Raw genomic sequence first — 10,937 nt, 5'->3', positions numbered from 1 at the left:
TAGGATTATGACCAAGGAAGATAATACTATGTAGACAAGAAGTGGAGGCTACAGGTAGCAAAAGGATGACCAACAAGATCCACCAGGACGACTTCAAATGAGTAAAATACATTAGACCAACAATGTAAGAGGTGATTCAATAACTGTTATATAAGACAAAAAAGTTTCCTGATATATAACTAGGAGCTGAAAATCCACATACAAGAATGCTATAGTAAAGGTAAGAGGAAAATCAACCATAAGAGGAGGCAATAATAATAAAATCATAAATTCATCTGCACAGAGAAAACAAAATTCAGGACTACTTGAAACTAAATATCCAATGGAAATAAAACCAAAATTTGTCCTGAATAAGCACCAACTCACATTGATTAATACATGAGACAGGAATATGGAAAGAACCGAAGGGACATAGGAAAAAAGGAGCAACATTTCCTACTAAATAGTGATGCATATAACTACATCCAAAAGGGAGTAAAAATAGATATTAGTTTTCCAAGGCAACATTCTAGGAGCATGTGTAAAGGAAAAAGCCAAAAGAGACTCAAATATTTACCAAAGTCAAATCTAATTATGTATTTGGATTGGGAGACCCACCCATGGGGACAAATCCAAATGAGTAGTCCAAAACTTCTATGTGCCACATATTGGATCATGGGCCTTAAATTTATTTATCTTTCCTTTATATAGTGGAATGTTTCACTAGTTCTAAGCCTTTCCTTCCCATAGGCTAGTTGTTGTCATTGACATTTTAGAAAACTTCACTTCCACTTCTTTGTATAAAATTCAGTACATGTCAAACAAATGAAAGTTACAAAATCATTGCATTCAAAGGTTAATCATCTATTTTTATATAACTTTCTTTAATTTATTTGTTAGTGAAAAGTGGTTTTTGAAAAAAGTATTTGTTGTGGCAAAAAGTCCCCATAGTCAGTAACGTAGATAGATACCTTTAGCTTCATGGGTTTGAAACTTTCACTGAAATTAATTGAAGCAATGCCATGGACAACTCAAAAATTTCACGCCAATTTTATACGACTTAATTTGATCTATCTGCCAGTGAAAAGTGACCCTCAAGAATTGTAGTTTCTAAGTCAAAGGTTTGCAAGTTTCTGGTGATTGGATCAACATTTCTAAAGTTATTATTCACTAGTTGAAAGATATGAAACAACATGACAGATTAACTCATTCTTCCACTGAATATCTATGTATTATAGGAGCCATACTATAAAACTATATTTCCTCTCAACCCTTCTATATTAAGAGCATATTAATGCTCTCTCAATAACAGTGCATGCTTTAGTAAGGAATTCAAAATAAAATCAATATGCAAGGTGAGTTTTGGGGTTTAACTTAAAAATTTCAAATAAACAATGTAAACACGCATGTTAAGCTATTAAACTATTTACCAAATCTAATAAAAAACAAAAAACAAAGTGATATGCTCATTTCCAATAACACTGATAGAACACATATAATTGATGACTTTGTTAATTGAGCTATACAATTTTTTATGGAATAGCCTTCTAGATTTATAGGGAAAATAAGTATACATGCCTTGGAAATATCCCCTACACAACATGGTACTCATAACGTACTTAATTTTCCTTTGGAAAAGGGTAGTGGTGAGAATTTATATTTCATTTAGTCATTACCTGATTCTCGACAAAAAGTTTAGAACTACTTATTACCCGCTTCTTGACAAATCCACAACCCAAATAGTTGGTAGTTTCAATGCAATAGGAGAAATAGTATGTCTACTTGAAGAATCCATGAAACATAGTGATGTGGATTCTTTTAAGATTGATAAAATGTCCTTTTTTTCTTTAGGAGGTAGGTCGAGACAATCTAGACCATTACTTCCAAATCAACAACTTGAATGTCCAAAATAAGAAGCATAAGTAGGTTTACATTTAAGAGCACAAAACAACATGTGTCGTATTCAAAAAATATTTTTGATTAAATGAATGACCTGCTGAATCCAAGGGATTATTGTATCCAAGTATTTATACTTCATCAAGAACTTCACGATACTTCGTAGCATTTCAACAATGGTCCCTTGTGACAAGTGCTCTAGGACAGGGGAAGTCCAATTCATAAGCCTAAACAATAAGAGATCATCCCCAGTACAGAGGACTTCAACAAATGCAAAGTATACATCTCTTATCTACAAAAACTCTACAACACGTGTCTAGACACTCAAGAAAATAGTACCATGTCTTGGTCTGCTAGAAGTTTCAGTTCTAGTGTGCAAAGTGTTTGGTCTTGAATTTTCTTTTACAAATTTCAACTCTGTTTTTCCATCCTTCCCTACAACCCATATAGCAAAGAGAGTAGCCTCATCTTTTGAGGCTTACCAAACACTCATTTTAGAGGGATCCTCATCAAGCCTATTCTTGTACAATGATCCAATCATTATTTGATCTCTTTTCAAGTTCTCTGATAAAGGCTTCTGAGGGTTTCCTTAAAAATACTTGATATACTCTTGTCTTGAAGCCCATCTAATATATGCCAAGGGGTTCAATATAAAACCACCATGCATTCCTTTATTCCTTCTATTTTTTGGGTTATCTATTGTTCCTCTACTCAAATATGACATATGGGATGTTGCAATTCTTACAAATGCATATCTTCCATCACTTTTCCTCCAAAACTTGGAGTTTAAAAAAATTGTACTGGGGAACTTACAACACATATCCCTACCACCTTCAATACTAGAATTAGACAGATTACCTGTAGATACAACTAGATCCTGAGCCATTTCATCAATAGTCCATTCTAAACCATGAACCCTTGATTCTAAGGATCACATACCTTCTTGTGAGCTTCCTATTAAATTCTGGCACAAAATAAAAAAAAGTTGTCAATTACCATAGATTTCAAAGGGAAGAGACTGCAAAAGAAATTTGGTAAAGACACATCTCACAAAATTATAACTATGATAGTGATAGTGCATTTCTATTTTCAAAGTTTTTCCATCAGTGTCATGGTATTTACTCACATACAAGATACAATATCGATCGCTATTAAAGAATTGTACACACTCCATTGGTGGAAATTATCTTAAGGAAGAAATGAGGGATGAACATATCATCACAACATAAATGTTTTCGTCATACTATTTGGAAAGAAGAGCCTAAAAACTTAATAGAATATGTTCTCCAAAAACAATGTGAATAGATAAACATTCAAAACAAGGCAACATGAAAGATCTTTCAAGCTATTTTAATAAAGAACAGAGGTAGTAGGATGTGAAGGATGAAACATGTTGTGTAACGATTGAAGAAATGATGTGAAACATGTTTCTTGTGCGACTTGCAAGCCAACCCATGCATAATGATCAGACATATTGCAATGATGGATATTTAGATCTAGAAAGAAGCATAATAATATCGTATGTAGAACAAGAGACAACGGATATTCAAAACAAACATAATGTAGAATGGTGAAAAATATTTGCTAGACATCATCCAGGAGGATAGAAAGGCTAAAACATGCTAGTATACGGAGGGTTACTAGAAAGTTGCAAGGTGAGGTTAGTGGAATAACATTTGTAGCCCCCATTTTCCATTCTCTACTTAATTTTTGGTGGTAAGAGCATGTGGTATATTACTAACATGAGAAAGAATGCTAGTAAACAAAAAGAAAGAACCACAAAATAAATGCAATATTAACTTATAGTGAAAATGAGTCATGATTGAAAAGAGCCATGGAAATTAAAATAAAGGTATTGTGCAAAATGTGCTTAAAATCCATGTGATGAAAATGGACATTTTTGATAAACATAGATTCAAATTGTACACTGAAATCATGCATCCACATTTCAATAGACCACACAATCCTGCTACTGCAATATCTATATTTTGTACTGAGAACTACGTCAACCAATTTGTCATCATCTATTTCAAAAACTGCAAATAAAACACATTCAACATCATGAGAATTGATAGTGGTGACCATGACCAACTGTCATTGAAAGGAAATTAGATATAAACCGAGAAGCAATGCTTGATATTGGAAAACATTTTGGAGCCTAGTAGTTGACTAGGTTTCAAAATGATACTTGTATTGGTTGTATTATTTTGCATCCCCCAAGTCCCATCATACCTATTGCATTGGTTTGTAGAACCATCAGTGCTTGTAATGTTGGCTTGTTTCCTTTCATTGGAAATGATCTTGACCATATGATGCTTTACACCTAAGGTTTGGTCGACCATGATACATTTCGTCTCAACATCTGAGGTTCTGGGAGTCTCCATATTTTCTACTATTGTTGAGTCTTGATATCCCCCAAGATTTGAATTTGAATCTCTCTTATCCCTTCCTTTAGTGGGCATGTTTGTATTGTAACTTTTGGCAAAATATTCACCAAAAAAAATAGTTTTGGTTGACTCTGAGGAATGGTTACCTCAATCTTCCAATCATTTACCTTTCTCTTACCCTTCTTGGGGAATGAGGGATTTGTCTTTCTGTCAATGAGAGGAGTTCTTTTCTCTATGCTACTAATAGAACTGGTATCAGGTGGAGATCTACTCACAACAACTTTATTTTTTGTCAAAGATACACAATCAGTCTTAGAAGAATGGGAAGGCTTAAGAACCACTGATAGATGGCCACCATACATATTTTCTGCAAATTGTAAGCAAACTGCTCAAATAAGCACAAACATTGATATCTAAAAAATAAAGTTAAATCATAATCATTGTGACTTGAAAACAATAGTTGCAACCTTTTTTCTAAACCAATATGTATATATCTATGAGAAATAAAAGGAAGATAAACGACTAGCAAATCACACTTAATCAAATTGCTATGATAATCTAATTAGCATAGAAACAAATTATATGAAAAAAAACATGTAATATGACAAAAATGTCCCAAAAATTGTAAACATATCTACTTCCAAAGGTTTAAAACCCAATGCATCAAAAAATTTGTAAACCCAAAAATGTTGATAAAATTAGCCATTTGCAAAGCAATATAACAACTTATGTCTACCAAAAAACATTGGAAAATTACAGGAAAGCAGCCTTGAAGATGAACTTAACTATTATAAAATACACAATCTCAAGAATATTACTGAAAATAAAGGACTGGAACTACCGCAACATAAGGTCAAGGAAACATCAAGAAAGCTACTTCAAGAAAGCAATATGACCACAATAAAAGGACAAACACTGCAGGAAAACAATTCATGAAAAGATTACGAAATATTAACATAATAGAAATTCACAACCAAACTACCTTCAAAAAGTTTATGTTCCTATTAGCAAAACCAAAAAAATGTGTTCAAATACAAGAATACTGGATAATCCCTGCTCATAAAATTTGTACCACATCACAACAAGCTATATGAAAAATTGCTTGGGGAATTCAACGATTTACCTTTTACAAAAGATTCAGGTGATGGTAAATTCCCATCAGAATATGGAATGCTCCTCCAAGCTTGTAAAGTCTGAATGACTAAATTGCAAACGAGTTTGACCTAATTCAAGAATTTCAAATGCCTAGTTTAAAACAAGAAAACCAGAGCAACAAAGGGAAGTAACAATAAAAACCTAAACTACATTTCCAGCTCTGAAGTAGAAATTATAGATATTGGCCATGATAAGAAGTTCCAGATGCCACTGAGCATGAAAAACTCAAAACAAATACTCAGAAAACAACATCTATTCAACCATGATAAAATAATAACAATGATGATAATAATCTAATGACAACCCTACAAGGAGCAAGAAGAGCCATGGTGCAAATAGGATTATATTGAGGAGCCAAGCCTTGTATCTAGGTCATGCCACCTACAATGGGAGGTCCTTCAAGGATGTTGAGAAATCTTCCACTGACCCTCGACCATCAGGCAGGAAGATTCACAACAGGCCTTGACATCTTCTCTGTTGCACTGAGCATAGCCTCATTTGGTTTTAGCATTCTTCATTTTCATGTAATCTTTACATTTTCTTTTAGCTAGCTACCTTGATTTTTATTTGTCTTTTTTAAAATCACTTTAGGATTTGTTATTGCACTCCCACTATTTACTGGCACTGGATGTGCTTTTTAGTCCCACTTACCTACTTATTTGATCATTCATTTGACATTAATTATTAATACTACTATATTATCTTATCTATCTTATGTAGAGAATATGGATTCAATCTTGGCTCTGAAAATCTCAGCTAACAAGGCTTGGACTAACATCAAATCCTTGAATGAAGATGCTTCAATTTTTTATTTCAAAGGACTCTAGCCAAATGTCAATGCCCTTATAGATCATATCTCTTCCAGCTCATCTGAAGACATCTTAGTAAGATTGTGTGGAAAGGTTTTCTTTTTGTGTTCCATTTTTAAAACATAAAATATGGGAAAGCAATTTGAAAAATAGGCCCAATTCTAGAGTAGAGACGGCCTCTTCCCAAGTTCTTAGGTCTTAGAGTTCAACCCAACTAGTGTGATTGTATCCTCATCCCTATTTTGCACAAGATTTCTGTCATCCAACATCCCAAAATTCAACCCGGCTACCATTAAAGTCTCCTCATTTCCTGTAGTTTTGGAAATACTATCACAACTAACACTTCAACTCTGTGAATACAAGTTCATGGAGAAAATAGGAAACTCTATAGCTCTAATTATTTATGTTTATCTTTATATTTTCTAAGTTAGAGATATACCTGGTCTTTCCTGTGTAATTCCATCCTCTCTCACCCCAGATTATGGGAACAAAGAGACTGATTTATGCTTAGACCCATCCATATTAGGTACAAATTTGATAGTCTTCCAAACATCGACACCAATATTAGGCCATGCATCAAAAGTGGAATTGATTCTAAAATGATTTACATAGCGCTCGAACATGTTAGAAGATAGCGTGATGTGAATTAATATTGGATACTCACTATCTGAATAATAGTCATAAGGAATCACAACCTTTGATTGCACCCTCAATTAGCTAAAATCAACTTCACGGTCACATTCACCTCCATGGTTGACTTTCCAAATGCCTAAAACATCATACACACTTTCTCTCCTTGTAAGTAAATATGCCCCCATACAATTCTCCAATTGATGGCCATTAAAACTATTAACAACAAAACTTCAGAGTTTGAAATAAAGGGTCTCACCCACTCCGAAAACCCTTATTCTTGAATGTCCTCCATTTCCCCCTTTTGTCACCTCACAAAGCAAGTGGACCCGTGAGGTTGGTCTATACCCCTACTTCACATCCAAATAATTCTTTGCCATTTTCACCTTATAAAACAAATGACGACAAAACCCTAGAAATGGCTGCAACAACTTCAGTTACAAGGAGGATCATGTCATTGAATCTCTGACATAGAAACCCTTGCCCATATCATTAATTTTTAGTGTGAGAAAAAAATGATGGAGAAATGGTTTGATTTTTCATAGTACTTGAAAAAGACGTAACTGCAAACAAAGTGTGTTCAAGCATTGCTCCGCCATTTCTCGACCTGCATCTCCTCGTTCATGTCGATTGGATTTAAATTAATGCATTCCTCCTAATTTTTTTTATCAAACTATACTTGTAGCTCATCCACTATACTTCACCATTTGCTGTAGCAAAGACCACTTAAGATTTATCTCATTTTAACTTTATTAGTAATAATACTTTTTATAAATAAATCATAGTTTGTGGTAGAGTTAGCAGGCTTTTGCTTTCTCTATTTATTGACTTATTTTCATATTTCAACCACATGGCATGTAAATATGAAAGGTTTTATGTTTTAAAAATGATTTTAAAATAATATTCTAAAATGTTAAATGAACGGAATGAATCTATATGTAATTGTAATTGAAAATATGCATTATATATCATTTTCTTTGTACATTAAAAAACATAATTTCATAAAGGTCGAGAGTTTGGATCTTAAACACGTTATAATAATTGAAATTCGGAATATAAGTTTTTCTATTGTTGCCTAGATCCACCTTAATTCAAGATGTACCAATTTCTAAAGAGGATGAAATTTCTTGAGATGCAAACTTTATTTTGAGTGAAAAGAAATTTGATCCCTCTAGATACTTGGTAAATCTAGAGTTAAGATGGATCTAGGCTAGTTTATATATATATATATATATATATATATATATATATATATATATATCAAAACTTGGAATATTTTAACTCTATTTTATTTTATTAATTTTTATGTAATTTGACCAAGTAAAAATGTTTACATAAAAATAAAAATTACCTAACATACATTACATCATCTCTTACATACTAGGTTTCATCTGTAATGCAAACTTGAAGGTGATGGTAAAATTGCAAGTAAATTTTTTATGTATTGTAGGCAATGGATCACTTTGCAAAACACATAAAATTATGGTTTTTAAACTTAGTTAACAACATAAAATAGAGACAATAGACCATATCAGAAACACATAACAACAAAAATGATAAAGGAGTTCACCCCTCTCTTGGGCTACATCTCCTGGTCCAACTTCCAATGTTGGGCCTCTTTCATTAAGTGCTCAAATTTGTGTTTACATGGATTTACAGTGCTCAGAATGTAAATATTATGTCTCCAATGGCTTCAGAACTATCAAAAACCCCCATCTGGGCTCTTTTTTCACCTCATTTGGCCAAAAACTAAGAAAGTTATGCTTCTCCCAAGTTTTTCCAAATTTTCACAGCTAACCATCCTACAATTTGACCCAAACATGGCTTGAGCGCCCCAAATCCAAAACTAACGCACAATTTTGGCCTACAATCATGCCTGATCGTGCACATTATCAGACGGTTTAAATGCCCTTTAACCCCCAAATTTCCAAAAATTTCAGTCGTATGGGGGCGCGTGCCTAGGGGTTGGGGCTAACTGCCCACCCCTGTCGGCCAACCCCCAAATAACTTGGCACCTAGACGCATTGGGCACCATACAACCCAGATTTGAGTGCTAGTTCTACACACACGTGAAATTTTGGAGGTCTCAGTCACATTGTGGCCCATGTGGCCTAGGGTTGGCCCCCCTCTCTATGCTTGTAGGGGCTGGCCCCCTCTGATAAGTCTTTGACATGGTCTTGTGGTTGTATGAACGTTGAACTGTGACTTCGGGTTGGGGCTAAGCCCTGGCCCTTGGTCCCATCACTTGGTTCTTGTGGGTGCGATGACCAAGGCTAGGGCTTAACCCTGAAGCAACCCAAAATAATAAAATGTGCCAATGTTAAATGGAATGCAAGCACGTATAGGGTTAAGACATGAGTTCTAGTGTAGTGGTGTTGCAACTTGCTACTTGGTGAGAGGTCCCGTGTTCAACCTCGGTGAAATCACTTCGACCATTAACAAAATTTTAAAATTCCACCTGAAGGCCATGTGGCAGACATTCATTGGCCCACATGGCTTGCAACCATTGGACCTCAAATAACCCAGTCGGTCCATAAAAATAATAATATAAAATTCGAACCAATAAGATGAGGACACTTGGCGAGATTCCATTGGTCCTAAAAATCCATTAAGCCTACCTTGTCACCTTGCCTTGTCAACATATGGAATGCACAGTCAGCGTCCGTGCAACCCATCTATAATTTTTTTACCTATTTGGGAAAACGATCAGAACACAATATCGAGAGCATACAATATCGATTTGGAGTGATTAAATTTGTGTTGGATTCAATTCGTCGAGATCTATGCATTGGTACATGTTTTGAGCACTTTTGAAAATTTTGAATTTTGAGCACTTTGTTGATTCCTTGGATCAAGGTTGGATTGCCTCTCTTGGTGGAACAATTCAAAATTATTTAGTAATGTATAAATTTTATAGTAAATTGTTAATAAAAAATAAAATTTACATTCAGATATCAAATTAATTTTTTAATTTTATTTTCGATAAGTCGTTCTTGTCCTCTTCTCCTCTGTTCGCATGTTGAGATTTGGGAGCACAGAGGAACCCCCATGTAGCTTATGCTTTTGAGCATGATCATATTGTAGTTCTTTAAGTAATCAAACATTTATTTTATGTATTTTGTAACTAGACAACGACTAGGTTGGGGTCAACCTGCTTATTAGTGGAAGAACATTGATCCACCCATAATGAGATGGTTATGACCAAGATTGTGTGAGGCTTTAGTCAACCCTGGATGCCCCTTCGAAATTTTAATTCCCCTAAAGTGGCTTCCACTCCTTAGCCCCTTCCCATGAGAATTGAACCTGTGACCTGGCGGGGACTAAACCCCTTGTAAACCAACTAGTCGACACCTCATATGTTGTACTTGTTAGTTGGTCATATTTTTATTCTTGGACTATAATAGTCATTTGTGTTAGTCATTTTCAATTTTGTCACTTATTATCTAGTCATATATTTTTAATATGGACTAAATTACTCATTTAGGTTAGTCTCTTTTAGTTGAGTCATTTAATATCTAGTCTTATATTTTATCCCAAGACTAAATTAGTTGTTTAAGTTAGTTGTTTTTAGTTAGGTCACTTAAAATTACTTAAATTTAGTAGTAATTCACTTGACATAATTGTGCTAACTAAAGTTTTTAGTCGCATAGTCACTGGTCTCTCATTTTGTACTAGTTATTCTAATCGATGTTTCCTTCTTCTTTCCCTGCAAGATACTTTGTTCTCCATTGTCATCCAAACACCCAGTAGCCTTGTCATAATAATCCAACTTGGTCCTATGAAGATACAACCAATCCATACCCAACATACTATATGATCCCAACAAAAGCACATTCAAATGTGCTGATGTAGGCATACCCTTTCAACTCAAATTCGCAAGCTCTAACCCAGTGATGAACTCTCCTCTTTGTACCTATAACACACTACACTAACCAAGACTCTACATGCACTTCTTTATTCAAACGACACTTATCCACCAGGTCAGGATTAACATAACTATAATTAGATCAAGGGTCAATCAAAATAGAAACAACTTGATCACAAAGCTTGCCATCCATCTCAATAATAAATACCTGGTGAT

The 10,937-nt window shown here is 34.3% G+C and overlaps 1 pseudogene; it reads right to left on the bottom strand.

The window, feature by feature from the left end:
• Positions 1–1,687: 1,687 nt before the first annotated feature.
• LOC149172120 (TORTIFOLIA1-like protein 1) lies at positions 1,688–2,542 on the bottom strand (annotated as a pseudogene).
• Positions 2,543–10,937: the final 8,395 nt, after the last annotated feature.

Source organism: Pinus tabuliformis, chromosome 4_2 (genome assembly GCF_031772625.1).
Source record: "Pinus tabuliformis cultivar Carrire ecotype Pingquan chromosome 4_2, CPIR1, whole genome shotgun sequence".
Lineage (NCBI taxonomy): Eukaryota > Viridiplantae > Streptophyta > Pinopsida > Pinales > Pinaceae > Pinus > Pinus tabuliformis.
The sequence above is the reverse complement of the archived record's forward strand: the minus strand, read 5'-3'. Positions and strand labels throughout refer to the sequence as shown.